A 20980-nucleotide genomic window follows, 5' to 3' on the forward strand; every position below is an offset into this window, starting at 1 on the left:
TTCTTTTTAGATTCTTAATCTTGATGTTTTCGTATAACCAATTTAGATTTTTTTTTCTTGGATAATTCCTGCAACATTGTCATTGCGTACCATCCGAGCCAGAGATAATATGTCGCATTCTAGATGTAGTGCTACCTCAATTCTTTGTACACAACGTAAGGCAACCAACTAGCTTATCTCCACTAATCCACATAACCAAACTAACCTGCATATTCACATGGAGTAGACTTCACTATAAAACTAGGTCTTTTACAGTAGTGTTCACTTCACTCATAAACTACCCACCCCAATCTAGAACCACCCCTCTTCCAATTTAATAGCAATGGCATTTCCAAAGCTCAAGCTTATGATCACCCTTGTGTTCATTCAAGCCCTCATGATCACATCCCACGCCTCAATAGAGGCTGCCTCATCAAACTCAGATATTTTATTTTCAGAGAATACATAGGAGCTGAATTCAACAATTGACAATGTCCCCATTAACCCAAATGTTGAGTTCCACTTCCTTCTCTCCTTCGCTATCGACTACGACACTTCAGGCTCTTCACCAACAAATGGAAATTTCAATGTCTTTTGGGACACCGACAACCTCGGCTCCTCTCAAGTTTCGGACATCAAGAATGCACATTCAAATGTGAAAGTAGGCTTAAGCTTAGGAGGGGACAGTGTCAATAGTGGCTCTTGTTACTTCAACCCTTCCTCAGTTGATTCATGGGCAGGGGCGGATCTAGGTAGTGGCTTGGGCGGGCTGGAGCCCGTCCGAGATTTTTAGGCTTAAAAAAAAAATTAGATGTATACTCGACTTCGACTACGCCCTCTAAACACCAGTTCACTCGACTTCGACTACGCCCTCTATAGACGAACTGGTCTCTCCTCCTCTTCCTCTAAACTCCTGTAGCTCTGCCATTCTCCGCTTCTCCACTTCTCTCAGAGATCAAGACATCAACATCAAGTCGTATCTACTTCTCTTACTCTCCCTCTTCAATTTGGGGCAATGAATTCAATGTAAGATTTTGTTTAATTGAATCAATCCAATTTGGGGGCAATTTATAGGGTTAAGGATTGATGTGAAATTCATGTTCGTAGGTTGTATTGGATTGAAGATTTGGTGGGTTGAAGAATGAAGGTTGCGGTCAAATTCTCTTGGTCTGGAAATCTGGTGCATTCTCTCTTTCTCCTTGTTTTGCAAATCTGCAATTTATTGTTTAATTGATGTGAGTTTAAATGTTTAATTGATGTGGGTAAGTGGGTTTGATACTTTGATTAATTGATTGTTTTCTTATCAAGGTCCATCAGTGGCCGGTGGAAGTGAAAGATCAAACCTTTACTAATCCAACATTGAATTATGAACTTTTGTACCAAAACCAAGATGACCCAGTTCAATAAATGTTATGAAAACACAAATCAATCTTCAAACCCAGAAAAATGAGAGAGAGAGAGAGAGAGAGAGAGAGAGAGAGAGAGAGAGAGAGAGAGAGAGAGATAAGTAACTATTAGGGTCTTGGGTCCAGGTGAGCTGCATCTGGTATTCGCAAATGCAAAGGTAGCAAAACATATTAGAGTCTAGATAGTAATATACACATATATCTACTCAAATATTTATAGTCATAGGAACATTAACACACCAGTCTCTTGTTAACGATAAACAGAAACCTCAATGAATTAAACATAAAAGGCTGAGTTATTTCTGCTGTGCAATTGTTGTGGGTTTAAATGTTTAAATGATTATTTGATTTAAGTGTTGTGCTAATCAAGTTTGTACTTCAAACAGGAGGTTTTTTTTCTGTTTGTTTGTTTAATTGTGAATGGCACTATGATTCTATGAATTGGAACTACGAACTGGAACACGAGGGGATTAAGTGAATGGCAAAAGCTTGAGTCTACTGCCTTCCGAGGTGCTTTTTTCTTTTCCTTTCATTGTGCATCAATGCATATAAAATTGTGGCTTTTTTTTTTTTTTGTTTAAGAAATCCAAGCCCACCCAAGGTTTCAATCCTGGATCCGCCCTTGTTCATGGGTTACTAATGCTGTTTCTTCACTCACAAGTATCATCCAGCAGTACAATCTAGATGGGATTGACATTGATTACGAGCACTTTCAATCCGATCCCGATACCTTTTCCGAGTGCATTGGAAGACTTATAAAAACCCTCAAGGACAATGGTGTGATCAAGTTTGCTTCCATTGCTCCGTTTGATGACGATGACGTCCAGATCCACTACTTGGTTTTGTGGAAGAACTATGGCCAGTTGATAGACTTTGAACTTCCAGTTCTATGCTTATGAGCAGAGCACCACAGTGTCTCGATCAGTTCATCGATTATTTCAAGACTCAAAGCTCAAACTACAATGGCGGGAAGGTCTTAGCAAGCTTTAGCACCGATCGGAGTGGTGGATTGTCCCCTGAAAATGGGTTCTTCACTGCCTGCCATAGGCTCAAGAGTGAACAAAACCTTCATGGTATCTTTGTTTGGTCTGCTGATGATTCCAAGAAAAATGGTTTTCGCTATGAAAAGCAATCCCAAGATCTTTTGGCAATTCCACACTAGTATTGTACACATCAATTCCCTGCTTTCTTATGTATACGTTCAGTCTCTGGATTTGGATTCCAGGCTAGGGTAATGTATGTATTAGTAATTTCCTTTCATCTTCAAACGCAGTGGGACTTCAAATTGCAATAGAAGAGCATAGTACTGTAAACTAGTGTGGATAAATATAGTAATTAAGTAATGTACTAGTGCATCTTTGCATCAACCTCCTCTCCTTTTTTGTGTTTTAATTTTTACTTTTGTGGGGTATTTTCACTATTTTGCCTCATTTAGACGCCTACTATGTGCTTAAATCATAGATTCAATTTATTACCCTAATTTTGTATATGTTTTGATAGTACCTTTTAAATTTTATTTGTTCTTAAAAGAGTTTTAGTTTTATATCATCTCCCTTTATATTTTTATGGGAGAATATCACAAACGGTCGCTCAACTTTTACATATTCGATACTTTGGTCACTCACCTTTTAAATATATCACTTTGGTCACTCAACTTTAACTCTGTTATTCACTTTAGTCACTTCGTTAATTTTTTTCATTAAAAAAAAAATTATTTGCCACAATATTAATGATATTTTCGTCCAACTAATTGTGAAAAATTGAGAAATCTGTATTAGAATGATTGGGAGAAGTGATTAAAAAAAAATAAAATGCTCCTTGGGTGACTAAAGTGATTGACAAAGTAATAGTTGAGTGACCAAAATGATATATTTGAAAGTTGAGTAACCAAAATGTCGAATGAGTCATAGTTGAGTGACTATTTGTGGAATTCTCCCTATTTTTATTTTCAAACCTCACCCAGCCGATGAAGCCAATTAATGAGTATTTTGGTCAAATAAAGAGTTGAGTATTTTTTTTCTTTTGATTTTCTGAAAATTGTAAAGGGTTTAGATTATGTCGTAGAAATCTATGGTTTCACACTATCTTGTTTTTTCTACTGATTTATGCAAGTATCTTTTATTTTTCTAAATTTATTTAGGCCATCTGAAAAACTAAAACTACATATATGTGCTAATATGCTAAGCTGTTCTCTTTTGTTTTCATCAAATTAATAGCCGAGATCTTAAGACAATCTCAAGTAAAGCATCTTATGATTCACTTAGCAAGTTGGACATTTGAGATCTGAATAGAATTCACCACCAATATAAAAATTAATAGAAAAACAAGTTAATTTACGGGCGCATATTATATGCATGTATTAAGAGATGCATTAAGAGGCTAGTAATAGATTAATCAACTTATCTTTATTAGGTAAAATTTAAAATAAAATAAAAAATCAAGAGTCATATAAAATGGAGGAAACGAGAAGGGCTGATCACCGAATTGAGGTCTGAAGGGAAAGCACCATTTGAATTGGGTCATAGTCACTGAAGATGATTCAATTAACTTGTGCCTCTTGTTATACCAACACAGTTATAGTTAGAGGTATGCCTTCTCTTCTTCACTCTACTACTACTGCTACTACTAGTACTAGTCTTGATGTTTTCCTCAACCTTTTTCATTCTCAACCTTCAAAGCCTAATACCAAATCCACAAGAACCTAGCCAGGGAAGCTTACTGTTAGAGACCCACCTTCAAAGCCCAATGTAGTCACTGATCTGGAGGATGCCTTGAAGGTGTTCGATCAAATGGTTCAAAGGCGTCCTCTCCTTTCCATTATCCGTTTCACTCAACTATTGGGTCAACTCATGAAATTGAAGCATTATTCGGAAGCAATATCTTTGTATGATCAAATGTGAGTGTTGCGAATTGCCCCTACTCATTATACTTTCACTATCATCATCAACTGCTATTCTCATTTGAACCATATGGGGTTCAATCTCTCTGTCTTGGCACAATTCTTCAAATTTGGTCTTGAACCAAATGTCACCACCTTCACCACTTTGATCAATGGCTTCCTTCTCTGCCATAGAGTTGCCGAGGCTATACAAATTTTTAGAAAAATGGTGGAGGGAGGTACTTGTAAGCCCGATGTGTTTACTTTTGGCACATTGATGAAGGGCTTGTGCATCAAGGGCAACAATACTGCAGCTATTCAATTGCTCAGGAAGATGGAACAATCTCCAGATTGTAAGCCCAACTTAGTTGTCTATAGCACCATCATTGACAGCCTTTGTAAGGATACACTTGTACATACCGCCTATATTACATACCTCCAAGTATAAGTAACGACCTCGTAGGTGGTCTCTGTGACATGACTAGCTAGCCCCGCCTATGGCATGCATCCGGTAGACCGACGCCCGAGCTACTGAGCTATGGTGGAGGTTGGCCGATATCTCGCCGGGAGGCCACCCTCCCATGCTCTCCAAAAGTCTTCAAGAGAAGCAAATATGTGTATTATGTCCCACATCGGAAATATGAAATGGGAGGAAGCCTTATTTAGCTATAAAGGGAGTCCACCCATTCTTAGAATAGGATGGGTCCATGATCCCCACACTTGTATACTACAAAGGCTACTTAGCTTCACTCATAGTGAAATCTCTAAGTGGATGTAGCCTTGCCTCTTAGGCAAGGTGAACCAGTATACATGCTGTGTCATTTCTCTCTCCCCCTCTATCTTGCCTCATACTTAGTTCCCGTATTCTCACTCAGAAACATTGGTGCCATATGTGGAAATCGATACAAAAGGTCATGTTGCTCTTCCTGTTCATATTCACCTTGCCCATGATACCCTCATGCAGGCCTAGATTAACGAGGTCATGCATGCAGTGTCCATGACCCTTACCAAGCACCACACAACAAGCAACTTAGGCCTCGTTGAGTCAAACATGGTGCTGGCATGACTTGGTCACTTCCAAGCCTCACTCTTCTCTGGGACTCTCATGAGTCAGCAGGTAAGCGCAGGACCCCGCACTCTCAATTCTACAACCAAGCTAGACTCTTCTTTGGGCCTCCGATGAGTCAGCAGATACGTGCACAAATCCACATCGGCCAAATCTTGTTTGGACACCCATGAACTCAAACCCTCCCGGGACCATATTCTTCTCGCTGACTCATCGGGCCAAGTCTCCTTACCGCTCTCTTCATCCCGCTATCTCCACCAGAATAAAAAAAAAAAAAAAGGGAAGGAGATCCTAGCCACCGAGATCTCTTTTGGACAGCCGTCGGGAGTTTGATCCCGCTGTCATAACCCATCAATCACTGCAGCTCTTCCCGTTGGCTTCATTGGCAACCACTATCGCAACTTTTTCACTTCTTGGTGACTCAACCAGGAGATAAGTTATGGCATCCGCTGGCCTCCTTCACCAACTCTTGCTCTCTAAGCATCAGAGACACTCGTTCGGGGTTAAAAGGAGGAGAAAAGAAAAGCTATGGGTTTCTGTTCGTTTCAGCATACCGGTGATCATCACCACCTTCCCGGCACCACCCATCATAAACCATCGGGGCAAGCTTCCACGCAAGCCCTTCCTGGGTCGAACCCAACTCATCTCCTCGGATAACATTGGTCGCCCCTGAACTAGCACAGCCAAACCTTCCGGGACCGGTCTTTCAACAGAACTTGTCACCATCCGGGAACCAGCACATGTACGCAACCCCTCTTCGGGTTCAAATTCACAGACTATCCGGCACCCGCTGGTGCAAGTCAACCTGCTCCATCCTTCTTCAACGCACACAACCAAGCTCTGTCAGCTCAACGAGCTCCATCATCCCCGATTGATTCGTCAAGCTAGCGCGGCCTGTCAAGCTCAGCACTTCGTCAAGCATCCTTCGTCAACACTCAACACTCGACCATTAGCTCCTTTTGACGCTCGTTCTTGACGCAGCGTTCTCTCATTCATGACGCTCGTTGCAGACTTTAAGCTAAGTCTCCCTTCGATCTTTACTTCCCCATTTACTGATATACAAGCACCATATGCTTCTGCTCTCTCATAGTTTATCTGTTGTACCATGATACACGTCAATACTGAACACACACATATCTCTTGGTCTCTATTGTTAACACTAGTACTGTTTAATTCATGTATGTTGGCCACATGTCTCAATACTCAGTTCAAGGACACTCAAGCTTGTTAGTGAAGCACCAGGTGCCACAATTCAATATAATAGGATTCATTATATAGAGTGCCCTCAATCCTCATGTACATGCTACTTTATTAAGTAAAGGAATATATTCAATGCCATGTAGAGATCGGTGCACGTGAACGTGTTGGTATCTGTTAAACAGCGACAAGTGTGGCCCGTGGCCCACCATTGTACTGATACTGTCCAAACTTAACCACCTGATAGGTGTTGGGTTTTAATCACAAAAGGCCTCGGTACAATTGGGTGAGATCCACCCACTTATAAGTTATATTTTATTTGTCACTTTTCCAATGTGGGATCTTTCCTCTCCAACACGCCCCCTCACGTGCAACCTAACTCTAGGTTTGCAAGTGAAATTAATTAATCCAATTTCCACATTGGAAATTGGGACACACGTCTCATTTCGGAGACTTGGTCGATACAATCCAAGGCCCACATTGGACACTTGGTAATTTCGATGGCAATACAGGAAACCCCAATTTGGGCTCATGATACGTGCCTACGTGGAGACACAATTGGAGAAGGACCCGCTCTGATACCATGTTAAACAGCGACAAGCGTGGCCCGTGGCCCACCATTGTACTGATACTGTCCCAACTTAACCACCTGATATGTGTTGGGTTTTAATCACAAAAGGCCTCGGTACAATTGGGTGAGATCCACCCACTTATAAGTTATATTTTATTTGTCACTTTTCCAATGTGGGATCTTTCCTCTCCAACAGTATCCATCTATATATATGTATTGGGTTCATATATGGCATTCTTATCAACTCAGGAACATATAAGCATGTAATATTGAGATTAGTTACCAAATTGTACAAATTACAATGTTTAGGCATATGCCCATATGTCGTGCATCTGATACTCTCACCTAGTCTCCCTTTTAACCGTATGATTTTTTCATTCACACAAGCATGTGTCTTGCAAACTAGCTGTCAAAAGCAGCTGAGGTCCTATTTCTACTTGCTTGCTCACTAAATACTCCATGTTGCTATATCATACATATTTAACATGGTCATTCTTGACTAAATAGGTTTTTTTAAAAGGCTTACATGATCATATGATATAATATGCTTCAATTATACAATATTCTTATGGAATGTTTGTGCAAAGCTGGATACGTCGAAGCTGCAAGGGATCTATTGTGCAGTTTATTATAAAAAGGACTTCACCCCGACCTTAAAACTTATACTACATTAATTAGTGGATTTTGTAATGCGGGCCTAATGAACAAAGCAGAACAGTTGCTAAGAGAAATGAAAGAGAAAGGCTGTTCTCCAGATGATTGTACCTACAACACAATCATCCAAGGGTTTATCAATAACAATGAGACATCCAGTGCAACCAGACTTATTCATGAAATGGTGGAGATTGGGTTCTCTGCAGATGCATCAACCATGGAATTGATAATTGATGTATTTTGTAAAGATAAAGTAGATCCTGCTTTGTTGGCATGATAATTTATAGTTGTTGGTTGTTGTGGAAAGAGAGAAATGAGATGTTTCCTGGTGGAGCGGTAGAGATTATCCTTTACTGAGCTGTAAACTACCCTAGAGTTGCTCAGTGAAAATGCCAAGCCTGGAAATTTGACTTCAGAAGTTGTGAAACCTCCTCCTGAACTTAATACTGGTGGAGCTTTAGATGTCAAAGCTGTTAAATCTACATGATGCAACAACAAAACACATCAACCACAAGATCTAATCATACAACACAAATCAAGAACAATAATAAACCAGCTGCATAATAATCACATAATCTGCAGAATAGCTTTCCTAGCTGCACTAGGACTCCACCTGGATCAATGACGCTCTGGATCCCTGCAGAAACAACTTGACCAAGGTTAGACATCTTGAGCAACTGGAATAAGGATGAATAGCAGTAGCAGAACTCGAGAGGAAAGTCTTCTGTATGTCAACACCAAAAGCTTCAGAATGGGGCTGAACAATATGCAAAAACTGGTGATGAATACAGGGACTTTGCTCCCTATTTATATTGGCCAAAACCACGAGTTAGACTCATCCCATAAGGAGTCTAAAACCGACTGAATGTCTATTACTTAGAGAGGCTTAATTCTATCACAACACTTAATGCTAATCAGGTTAATTAGCTAATGAGTTCCCTACTTCTACTAGGAGATATACACCCAAATAGATAACCGGAATTAGAGTCATAACTATGTACTTCTTGTTATTCATGTTTAGTTAAATCAATTGTTTAACCTCAATGCATATCAGATAATGGTAAGTCCATATTTTTCCAACAATCTCCCACTTGGACTAACATTGTCTGTTTGCTTCACAACTGAACCAATAACTAGATATAAATAACAAACTAAAGTGTGCACTGAAATAAATAACTACTCATTACTCATTCAGCTTGGTCAATTTGCAGAAAATAATGTAGAACCTCAAACCAACTATGATTAAATAACCAGGCTGATTAAAGATCACTAACACGAATTTCTGCAATTACATAAGCTCAAAGTGATAACAAGAGCAAAATTTGGATAAGTATATCTACCTGCAAAATCCAATGCTCTCAGTCCAACATAATGACTTTGACAATTCAAAATCTTGACAGCAAAAACTGAAACACTAGTGAACTGGTATTTGCTTAACTGAAAACTGAAACTGAAGCTGCAAAATTCCTCAATGCAGAAAAGTTCACTTGATAACACACACTGATATTTTAAAGTTCAAAAACTGTAATTTGCAAGACTGCAAAAATTAAAGTAATGCTAAAACCAAAAGAACACATATATGAAATACCTCATTTTATTCATAAACTGCAGTATCAAAAATTAAAAGCAAAACCAAAAACGACAATGACTGAAACAAGAATCCTATTATACAAAATAAATTCTAAAAATTAAAATTGGCTCCCACTGAACTCAAGCCTCCAAATCAGATAGAATTCCCATGTTCTTGGTATGCTTCTGAAAACTTGAAACTGATAATACTTTAGTAAAAGGATCTGCAAGTTGTGATTCAGTGTCAATATTCAAAACATTTATCTCACCATGCTTCACTCTTTCTCTAACACTATAGAATTTTAAGTCTATGTGTTTAGAGTTGTTGGACCTTTTACTGTTTTTACCAAAAAATACTGCAGCCTCATTATCACAAAATATTTTCAATGCATCTGAAACAATTGAATTTAATACTTTAGTATGCATTAAGAAATTTTTGATCCACAAGCCTTCACAGACTCCTTCATAAATGGCTATAAACTCAGCCTGCATAGTGGAGGTTGAAATCAATGACTGTTTCATGGTTTTCCATGCAACAGCCCCTCCTGCAAGCATGAAGACATAACCAGATGTGGACTTTTTAGAATCTGGATAATGACCTGCAAAGTCTGAATCAGTATAGCCAACTAGTTCAAGCTTTTTAACTTGTCTGTAAACCAACATGTGAGATTTAGTTTTTTGCAAATATCTAAGTACTTTCTTTCCTGCAACCCAGTGTTCATGACTAGGATTAGACTGAAACCTATATAAAATTCCAACTGCAAATGCTAAATCAGGTCTGGTGCAGACCTGTGCATACATTAGGCTACCAATTAACCTAGCATAAGGCTTGCTTTCCATATCAGACATCTTCCCCCCATTTTTAGAATTTTTGTTTTTAGACAGTTTGTCACCTTTAGTCATAGGAGCATCACCTGATGCACAAGACTCCATCCCAAATCTCTTTAACACTTTTGTGATGTAATTGTGTTGAGATAAGCCTAATAAGCCTTGTGCCCTGTCTCTCTTAATCTCAATTCCTAAAACATAGGATGCCTCACCCAAATCTTTCATGTCGAAGTTTTTAGACAGAAAAGATTTAGTATCTTTAAGCAATTTAATGTCAGTGCTAGCTAAAAGAATATCATCCACATACAGTATAAGAAAAATAAAATTATTCCCAACTGTCTTAATGTATACACATTCATCTACAATATTTTCTGAAAAGCCAAAAGATGAAATCACTGAATCAAACTTCTTATACCATTGTCTAGAAGCCTGCTTAAGTCCATAAATTGATCTTTTCAGTTTGCATACATGATCTTCTTTTCCTGTTTTCACAAAACCTTCAGGTTGTTTCATATATATATATATATATATATATATATATATATTTTTTTTTTTTTTTTTTTTTTTTTTTGAGAGAAACTGTCAACTCAAATAAATCAGGAGGTAAACTCCTTAGAAAGTACATCAGTAATACAAGATGGAGGCTCTAGGCCCCAAAACAAAGAACTAGCAGAAGAACAAGCAAAACGAGCTAAAGTATGAGCCACAACATTGGCTTGACAATAAGCATGAGTAAAGTAAGAACCCGACATCTGTTGAAGATGAAAGGTAATGTCATCATACATACGACCAATAAAGGAAGTATGGGGAATGACTCTCTGCTTTGTTGCATGAAAAAGAGTAAGAGAATCAGTCTCAAAAATCACCGGAGAGAGACCTTGCTGAATAGCAAGTGAGACTGGCTCCCTCCCTGCTAATGCCTCCACCTGTTCTGGGGAAGAAACATGAGATACTGGAGCATAATAGCCTCCTAAACATTTCCCCATATCATCACGGATAATGACTCCAATCCCCCCAGTACCAGTATCTTTATGAAATGCACCGTCAACATTAATCTTCACCCACCCTGCACCAGGAGGTTTCCAAGGGACTACTCGCCGACCCCCTCCACCCTGACCCTTACCCTGATGCCTCTGGTGCTCCTGGAGACGAGCCGACAATAGTAGCACCACCTGGTTCACCTCCATACGTTTATTATCCCAGACTCTATTATTTCTCTCCTTCCAAATACCCCACAAATTATAAACAAAAGCTGCCCATAAATTGGAAGGCAAGTGAGAAGCACAACCCCCAATCCACTCCAAAAACAACAACAACCGAGCATCAGAAGAGAAAGTCGTCCGTACTATACCAGGCACGACATCCAACACTCCCCTCACATACTGACAAAAGCCTACATAAGTGTTCAATTGTCTCTTCCCCTACTCCACAGAGAACACAAGGCCTTATCTCCAGAGGAACCTGTTTCTCAATCAATCTATCTATAGTAGGTAAACAATTGTTCAACACCTTCCACAAAAAAATTTTAGCCGTACCTGGTACATTGGTTGACCATAGCTTCTTCCATAAATCTTGTGTCTGCAAAGGCACTGCTTGTACTATCTCCTCCTCCATTAAGAGCCTGTAAGCACTCTTAACGGAAAACAAACCTTTGGGATCAAAGTGCCACACCCAACGATCCTGAACCCTTCTATTACTCAAAGGAATAGACAAAATAAAAGGGATATCATCAACATGACAAACCTGTCGTATCAATGCTTCATTCCAGCAACCCTCATCATTCAACAAGTTACTGACCTTCCAAAGTGCATTTCTGCTTCCCTGAACCGGTAATAATCGAAATGGTGCCTCTCTAGGTAGCCATGGGTCCGAAAGCAAGATATCATTCCCATCTCCCACTTGCCAACGTGCCCCTTTGACCAGAACACTTCTAGCCTCATAAATACTCCGCCAAGAAAACGAAGGTGATGGATGATGTTCAGCCTCCCAAAAAGAAGAATCTGGAAAGTATCTAGCCTTATACATTCTAGCAATCAATGAATTCGGATGTTGAACAATTCGCCAGCCCTGTTTAGCTAATGTAGCCCTATTAAAAGCATGTAAATCTCGGAAGCCCAAACCTCCTTCCTTCCTTGGACGATAGAGGAATTGCCAAGACTTCCAATGAATTTTCCTTTGTTCATTAGAGCCTCCCCACCAAAATCGAGCACATCTCTGTTGAAGAACATCACAGAAATTTTTTGTTAATTGAAAGCAGCTCATAGCATATGTAGGTAAAGATTGAGCTACCACCCTAATCAGAATATCTTTGCCAGCACCACTAAGAAGCCGACCTTGCCAATTCTGAAGTTTCTGATCCAGTCTCTCTTGAATATAATGAAAAGTACTAGTTTTATTCCTACCAACATACGTAGGCAAACCAAGATACTTCTCATGGGATTCCACTACCGGAACTCCCAAAAAATTAGCCAGCAAATACTGAGTAACATGATCCACATTTTTACTAAACGTAACAGAACTCTTATGGAAATTAACTTGCTGACCAGATGCTTTACCATATACCTTCAAGACATTACCAATTTCCTGACAAGCCTGTAAACTAGCATTCGCATACAGCATACTATCATCTGCGAAAAGAAGATGATTAACCATGGGAGCTCCCTCACAAATAGAAATACCTGGCAACACCCGGAGATCAGCCTTTGTTTTTAACAAGGCAGAAAGGCCTTCTGCTCCGAGAAGAAACAAATATGGTGACAATGGGTCCCCTTGTCGCAATCCTCTACAAGGTACCACATAACCCCGAGGTTTCCCTCGTACCAGAAAAGAATATCGGACAGAAGAGACACATTGCATAATCATCCGCACCCAACTATGAGCAAATCCCATGCGCTCCATCACTTTCTGCAGAAACCCCCACTCCAATCGATCATAGGCTTTACTCAAATCCAATTTCAATGCCATAAATTCATCGCCAGCTCGTTTATTATGAATAAAATGAGCTAGCTCATTCGCTGCCAACGTATTATCAGTTATCAACCTGCCTGGAATGAAAGCACTTTGAAAAGGCGAAATAATTTGAGGCAGAATCAACTTCAACCTATTCGCAATAACTTTCGAACACAACTTATAAATTACATTACACAACGCAATTGGTCTCAAATCTGACATAGTCTCAGGGTTAGCAGTCTTAGGAATCAGACAAATATGCGTGTAATTAATCTGTTTTAGCAACTAACCAGTCTGTAGAAAATTGTGTACAGCAGCGGTAATTTCATCACCTATACTCTCACAATAATGTTGGAAAAAAAGAGGTGGCATTCCATCTGGTCCAGGCGACTTTGTGGGATACATTTGGAACAAAGCCTCCTTCACCTCCTGACAACTATATTGGGAACAAAGAGAAATATTCATCTCGTCTGTAACTGAAGGAGAAATAGCCTGAAGAGTTTCCTCCAAAACCCCATCATCAACAATTCCTGCCTTGTAAATTTCCTCAAAATAGTTCACAACAACATTTTCCAAACCATCCTCATCTTCTGTCTAGTTCCCTGCATCATCATAAAGACCACCAATGAAATTTTTCCTTTTCCTGTTAGAAGCCTTACGATGAAAGAAACCAGTATTACGATCTCCCTCCTTAAGCCATGAAACCTTAGCTCTTTGACTCCAGTACAATTCCTCCTCTGATAGCAAACTCTCCAAACGTGCCATCAAAGTACCCCTCTCTGCCAAGAACTCCGGAGTCACTGACAAGCTTTTTGCTCCTCCAACAGTGAACGAGTCGCCGATATTGCTTTTTGACGATCACCAAAAACACTGCGCTGCCAAGCATCTAACGCAATACTGGTTCTAGCAATCTTCTTGGACACCAGAAACATTGGTTGCCCTAGAACAGGGCGTTGCCACTGCTGCTGAACGATCTCATGGCAGTCCTCATGCTTCAACCATATCGATTCAAATTTAAACCTATGATATCTCCTCTGTGAAACAACCGGAACTGCACTGATACAAAGCAAAACCGGAATATGATCCGACTTGCTTAGCGGCAGATGGATCACCAGAGAATGGCCGAAACTATCAGACCACTCCGCCGTAGCAACCACCCTATCCAACCTAACCTTCGTCTCCGAATCACTCCAAGTAAACGGGCATCCGTAATACCCAAGGTCCACCAATTCCGCATATCCCAGCGCCTCTCGGAAACCTCGCATTTGACTTTCCGGTCGTGGTCTGCCATCCAGCTTCTCCGAGGCCAACAAGATCTCATTAAAATCTCCCAGCATAACCCACGGTAAGCTGTCGTCGTCACTCAAACCCCGGAGAAGATCCCAGGATTCATGACGATCTGCTGTACCTGGATTGCCGTAAAAACCGGTGAAACCCCACCGCAAGAGGCCATTTCCCTCATCAACCACTGCATCGATAAAACGGGCCGTAGAAGGCTGCCGTATTCTGAGTGTAACATCGTCATTCCAGAACAAACCCAGTCCCCCAGCCAGCCCAAAGCTCATCACGCCTTCTGCATGATCAAACCCTAGGTTACGCTGTAGTCTGTTGAACTCCTCTCTATCTCTGATTTTCGTTTCATTAAGAAATACCAATTTCGGCTGATGCTGGGAGATTAACATCTTCAAAGCACACCTAGTGGAAGGATTACAAATCCCTCGACAATTCCAGAACAACACGTTCATGGCCATCAGACACCTTTCAGATCAAAGAAACCCTAGGTTTCCGATCGCACCCTAGCTCTGAGAAACTAGGTCAATAACAGTTAGAAATGGGGTTGTTTCATATATATGACCTCATCTAACTCTCCATTCAAAAAGGCTGTTTTCACATCCATTTGATGCAGTTCCATATTATAATGAGCTACTAAAGCCATTATGATCCTAAATGAGTCTTTAGTTGAAACTGGAGAGAAAGTTTCTGTATAGTCTATGCCTTCTTTTTGTGTGAAACCTTTAGCTACTAGCCTGGCTTTATGCCTTTCTATATTACCATTTGCATCTCTCTTTGTCTTAAACACCCACTTGCAGCCTATTGGTTTTTGGTTTGGATTTGGTTTGACTAGTTCCCATACTGAATTTTGCTTCATTGACTCGATCTCAGCCTTAATGGCCTTCTGCCATTCTTCAACTTCATGGCTCTCAATAGCTTGCTTGAAGCTTGAAGGATCCTTATCTTCACCTAGGATATCAGTTTCTTGCAGGTACACTACAAAATCACTATCTTCCCCATATACTGGTCTTCTCTCTCTGGGATCTCCTAGGCTGAGGTGGAATTTGTTCTTCTGCAGGATTATTTTCTAAATTGACATCATTCATAGGTTCATCTATATGAGGTTCTAAGCCTACTGGTTCTTCTAAAGCTTGATTTGGCTTGGAGTTTCTGTATCTGCATTATCTGCATTGTTTGATTGAATTAAAGGTAAGATATTCCGTAAATTTTGATTTTCAGTAATTTCTTCTAACTCCAAGGACAAGTCTTCAAAGTTAGTATTACTAAATCCTTCATCCAGAAATTTTGCTTGATGAGTTTCAAAAGTTCTGGTAAAATTTTGAGCTGCATAGAACTTATAGCCTTTAGATTTCTCACAGTAGCCAATAAATGGCAACTGACTGTTTTGGATTCAAGCTTCTGTGTCTGTGCATTTGGCAACTTTGCCTCAGCCTTGCATCCCCACACATGGCAGTGATGCAAGCTAGGTTGCCTTCCACACCATAACTCAAAAGGTGTTTTGTCTACTGATTTACTAGGTGATCTATTGCAAATATAATTTGCAGTCTTAAGAGCTTCACCCCATAAAAATATAGGTAGACCTGTAGTGCACATCATACTTCTCACCATGTTTAATAATGTCCTATTTTTCCTCTCTGCTACTCCATTTTGTGTAGGATTATAGGGAGTTGTGTACTGAGCCTCAATGTCATTTTCTTGTAAATATAGTGCAAAAGGACCCTTTTGCTGGCCTGCTTCAGTGTGTTTCCCATAGAACTCCCCTCCCCTATCAGATCTCACTAGCTTAATTTTCTTCTCTAGTTGCAATTCAACTTCAGTTTTATAAATTTTGAATGCATCTAGAGCTTGTGATTTTTCTGACAGTAAATAGATATAGCAGTACCTGGAAAAATCGTCTATGAATGTGATGAAGTAAAAATTTCCACAGATAGTTTTATGTTTAAATGGACCACATATGTCTGTATGTATTAGTTCTAATAGGTTTTGACTTCTTAAGGCCTTTTTCTTTCTGTAGTTTGTCAATTTCCCTTTAAAACACTCAATGCAGTCATTTAAATCTGTATAATCCAATGCAGGTAAAATTTTATTTTTTTCGACTGTTTTCAGTCTTTCTTTGGATATATGGCCTAATCTTCTATGCCATATATTTGCAGACTTATTATTGAACAATGTTCTCTTTGTACCTGTGACAGTGTTATTCTTTATAGTGTTTTGATTATTTTCAATCAACATAATCTCCTGTTGAGCAACAGAACAATCTAATTTCAAATAATCATGCATAAACACACCACAGCCAAGATAATTTGAACCCTGAAATAACTTTATTCCACTGAAATCAATAATGAGTTTGCAACCAATCTTAACTAAAAGACCTACTGAAATCAAATTCCTTTTCAAAGAAGGAATATAATAAACACTATCTAGAAAAAGAAAATTTCCTAAGCCTAAATCAATCTTCAGAGTCCCAATGGCCTTAACTGCTACTCTCGAACAATTTCCCACACAAACTTGGACCTCACTTTTCTTTGGTGTCCTCCTGTTTGTTAAACCCTACAAGGAATTTGTAATGTGTATAGGTGAGCCTGAGTCTAACCAGTAAGAGTGAGATGCTATATTAACAAAATTAACTTCTAGAGAAAAGACAAAATTTGGAAAAGACTCTCCCTTCTTTATCATCCAAGCCTTGAAACCACTGCAGTCTCTCTTCATGTGCCCTATTTTCTTGCAAAAATAGCACTTAAACTTAAAAGGTTTCTCAGCTTTATGTTCTGCAGGTTTGCCAGGTACTTTAGTGGTGGTTGTCTTCTTGGCCTTAAGTTTGTTCTGTTTCTTCCACTTAGGCTTCTCAACTAGGTTGACTGCAGTAGCTGGTCTGCCTTCCTTCCTGATTCTCTCTTCCTCTACTACACAGATAGAAATTAACTTGTTCAAGTCCCAGTTAGACTCTTGAGCATGGTAGGAGGTTCTCAGGTTACTGTAGGTGTTAGGCAATGACTGAAGTGCCACATGCACTACCTGAGAGTCTTTAACTCCCATGTCTAAATCCCTCAGCCTCGAGTTGAGGTCAATCAGCTCCATAATGTGCTCCCTCACACTTCCTTTTCCTGAAAACTCCAGCTCATTAAATCTTTTGGATAGCCTAGCAGCCTCAGCTTTGTCACTCTCCTGATATTTATCTCCTATGGCTTCTAGGAAATCCATGGCAAGCTCTGGCTCAATGATCGAGCCCCTAACTGTGTCAGACATAGAGGTCCTTATCACATTTTTGGCTTTCCTGTTGGAGCTATACCACTCCTTATAGTATTTTCTATCTTCTTCTGTGCTCTCAGTGTCTAGCTCTAATGGCTGTTCCTCAATCAAGCAAAGATCCATATTTTGATCCATAGACAGATAAAATTCAACTTGGTTTCTCCACTTCTTATAATTCCATCCATTAAGCAACTGAATTTGGCCTATAGTGACCACATTTAGACCTAAAAACATAGAAAAATAAAGAAAATAAGATTTCTGCAGTAAAACTTTTATCTTTGTGTCAATCTTTAAAACAAAATCATGTATTTGAATAACACAACCAAAATAAAGCAAAAGACATAAAATTCAAGAGCAGTCATGAGCTTTAAAATTTTAGCAGGTACATGATTAGTTTTCCATAAAACCCCATAACTGTAATAACATCAAGTAACACCTTTGTGGCATAAAACTCAACATCCTAAAGTTCTAAATCACCATACTGCATTTAACAAAAATCAGTCATTCCTTGAACCAGTCAAAATCTTTGGATAAGAAAAGCTTCAAGGTATCTAAATAGATAGTTGTGATTACATATGATGCTGTTCTGCATTCAGAATTACACAGTGAACAACTTCTTTGGAAGACAAAATATAAGTGCAATTTTAAATGTAGAAACACAAGTTCCAGTTTTGTTAAAACTTAAAATCCTTGAAGAGTGATAATGAAAACTTGCTTTGTGCAAAATGACCAATACAATCTTTCAAGAATATCAAAACTAGAATTAATAACCATATGCTCAGTTTCTGTATGAACTTATTAATCTATGCCATGAAAATAACAATACTGCAGATTTTCCAAGTGGGAGAATTATTTCTAATTGTTAACTAAAAACCATAGCATACTTAAAAACAAACAATACTCAATCAAAATCATCATATAATACCATCACAGTAATCATATCATTTTCAATTCCACACTTTTCATCACACGATCACAGTGAGGCATTCAACCATATATGCAGAATTTCTTCAATATGCATGATCAAACATTCCAAATATGATTATGACAACCATTTCCATATGCTAAACAGTAATCCATATGACAACCCTTTCCATATGCAGAAATTGAAATACAAGTTCTGGGATTCCCAATGAACATACCTTGGCCTCTGCTACAGCGCTGCAACAATTATTTTATAGCGGAAGCAAAAGAAAACAAGCAGCAATTTCCAACCCTTCCTCATGATCCAATTAATTCTAAAAAGGGGTCTTGAATCGCCATAACTGAGAATTCATCTCAGTAAGCCTTATTAATCCGATCCCTAAAGCACAATGTGACCGTTATATTCTAACGGTAACATTCTTTAAATAATATAAATTCTGTACTCGGGTTTGGGCTTATTTAATGAATTGGATTAGTATTAAAACCAGGTTAAAAACACTTAAGGCCTGCTTTAGTCTAAACAGAAAATATATTTTATTTTTCAGAAAATAGTTTTCACAATATGAATTTTCTGAACCAAAACAAAAAACGCATGATATGTGTTTTATGAAATTCCTAGGCTCTGATACCATTTGTTAAATCTACATGATGCAACAACAAAACACATCAACCACAAGATCTAATCATACAACACAAATCAAGAACAATAATAAACCAGCTGCATAACAATCACATAATCTGCAGAATAGCTTTCCTAGCTGCACTAGGACTCCACCTGGATCAATGACGCTCTGGATCCCTGCAGAAACAACTTGACCAAGGTTAGACATCTTGAGCAACTAGAATAAGGATGAATAGCAGTAGCAGAACTCGAGAGGAAAGTCTTCTGTATGTCAACACTAGAAGCTTCAGAATGGGGCTGAACAATATGCAAAAACTGGTGATGAATACAGGGACTTTGCTCCCTATTTATATTGGCCAAAACCACGAGTTAGACTCATCCCATAAGGAGTCTAAAACCGACTGAATGTCTATTACTTAGAGAGGCTTAATTCTATCACAACACTTAATGCTAATCAGGTTAATTAGCTAATGAGTTCCCTACTTCTACTAGGAGATATACACCCAAATAGATAACCGGAATTAGAATCATAACTATGTACTTCTTGTTATTCATGTTTAGTTAAATCAATTGTTTAACCTCAATGCATATCAGATAATGTTAAGTCCATATTTTTCCAACAAAAGCTGGATGCAGAGGGGCTGGAGCAGTGATCCAAAACCATAAGGAGTTAATTGATGCGTTGGCCTTTTCAAGGACTGGTAAGGGTAGTCCTCGTGAAGCTGAACTTGTTGCATTCTGCAGGGAGCCAATTCTCCTGCTGACTGCAATCTCCTCTCTTTAATCATTGAGATGACTCATCTGAAGCTGTGATACTGATCAGGGATAAGAACTACTGTTTGGCCTGGTGGGCTGGTTGGTTGAACATATAAAATGCTGTCTATTCCTTTTCGTCACAGGGAAGGAAACGAAGTCGCTCATGCTCTTGCAAAGTTCTCTTTAATATATAGAGCAGGGCTTTATTGCATGGCTAGAGGATGGGTGTCAGAGCTTTCAAATTGTATATCTCATGAGTCATGATTTCTCCATAATAAACTCTTCTACCTAGATGAATGGAATTTCAATAATCTGATTACAAAAAAACACGTATTGTATAGATATACTAGTACATTTCTCAAAACTAGCCAACATAAATTTAGCAGTAGCATTCTATAGAAATGGTAGTTCCATTGGTATTGAAGGGTACTAGCTTGGTTTGTGAGTCTACAATCAAGAACACTGTGAGCTTCTAGTAATACTGTGCAGTATGGAATCTTACACACACACACAGACAGATTATGTCTATGTGGAAGTGCTAAGGATTTCCATAAGTTTTGTTCATGGAGATCTTTGTCTTGGCAGGAATAGAAAATGACAATTGAGGTAAATCTGACAATTCTCTCTATGTGAAGCGGGAAATCTCTATCAGGTATTAATACTAATACTGACTTGTTGCCACATATATTGGTTATTGCAGATAAACTCTTAAAAAAAAAAAAAAAAAAAAAAAAAAAAAAGAGTCACCAGTAGAATCTTCTTCCTGTTTTTTTTTTTATTTTTTTTATTTTTATTTTTTTAACTTTACTTGGGTAGAACTATAGAGGGGAATCAGTATTCATACAGGAGTAGGTTGATTAAAGAATTTTCAATTTCAAGTACTGCCTACAGTTGAAAAAAATTCTTCAAACTATATTACCACAAACTAGTGACTGCACAAGTCAATTTAAATTCATACTTTGATTGAGAACAGTACATCTAACATCAGTCATAAAAATTAATTACAGTCCCATCTATACCTTAGTCTTCTGTACTGCCA

General features: G+C 38.8%; 1 pseudogene; it reads left to right on the plus strand.

Moving 5' to 3' along the window:
• The first annotated feature begins 295 nt into the window (after positions 1-295).
• LOC133733793 (chitinase 2-like) lies at positions 296-2748 on the plus strand (annotated as a pseudogene).
• Positions 2749-20980: the final 18232 nt, after the last annotated feature.

This window comes from Rosa rugosa, chromosome 2, assembly GCF_958449725.1.
Source record: "Rosa rugosa chromosome 2, drRosRugo1.1, whole genome shotgun sequence".
Lineage (NCBI taxonomy): Eukaryota > Viridiplantae > Streptophyta > Magnoliopsida > Rosales > Rosaceae > Rosa > Rosa rugosa.